A 1138-nucleotide genomic window follows, 5' to 3' on the forward strand; every position below is an offset into this window, starting at 1 on the left:
GCTGAAGGGAGTCTTCCCAAGCCAAAGGAAAGTTTTCACCCAATTGGCAAGGGCCCTACATGGTTCATAGGGTACTAACAGGAGGCGCACTCATACTTGCAGAAATGGACGGAGAAGTTTGGCCAAAACCTATCAATTCGGACGCAGTCAAGAGATAATATGTTTAGATTCTCTATATTTCTTTATCTGATGTAACTGAACTACACTTGACCTGATTCCCATTTAAGAGGGGATACGTAGGCAGCCCTATGGGTTCGATCACATCTTAATAAAATCTTCATTTTCCAAGATACAGAAACTGGGGCAAAATTTTGAGGAGGACCCTCAAAATTCCGGAGCAAGTCCAGCCAACGTCATCATATGCAAGACAGTCAGAGAATTGGTTAAGTAACTGGGCCAGAATTTTGAGGAGGACCCTCAAAATTCTAATGCAAGAAAGTCGCAACGTCTCTAAAGTGTTGTAGTCATTAGTTCATCTAATTTACTTGATATTATATACCGCTATATTTTCTAAAATAACTTTATTTCATCGAATAAGTGCATATTTTTTGAAAACTTTATTTCCATGGCAACCAGGTGTTACCCAGGGTAACTCGAACAGCACCTCCAGAGCGAAGCAAAGCAAAACAAGCAGACAAAGACATGAACCAACCTCCCCTCAAAACTCACAATTTTTCTTTGGATGCAGGAACAAAAAATAACCACAAGTACATGCGCCTTAAAATCATTATCTTCATAACAACCAGACCGCCAAGCGCAAATATATCTTCAGCTAAGAAATATTCTGCTCCTATTTGCTATTTGTCCATTGCATGAGACTAAGCCCTGTCTCAATCTTGCATGAGGCTAAGCCCTGCCTCTTTATTTGCATAAGGCTAAGCATTGCCTTCTCTTTGCATGAGACTAAGCACTGTCTCAAATCTTGCATGAGGCTAAGCCCTGCCTCCTTATTTGCATAAGGCTTAAGCATTGCCTTCTCTTTGCATGAGACTAAGCCCTGTCTCAAATCTTGCATGAGGCTAAGCCATGCCTCCCTATTTGCTTAAGGCTAATCATTGCCTTCTCTTTGCATGAGACTAAGCGCTGTCTCAAATCTTGCATGAGGCTAAGCCCTGCCTCCTTATTTGCATAAGGCTAA

Source organism: Nicotiana attenuata, chromosome 1 (genome assembly GCF_001879085.1).
Source record: "Nicotiana attenuata strain UT chromosome 1, NIATTr2, whole genome shotgun sequence".
NCBI classification, from domain to species: Eukaryota; Viridiplantae; Streptophyta; class Magnoliopsida; order Solanales; family Solanaceae; genus Nicotiana; species Nicotiana attenuata.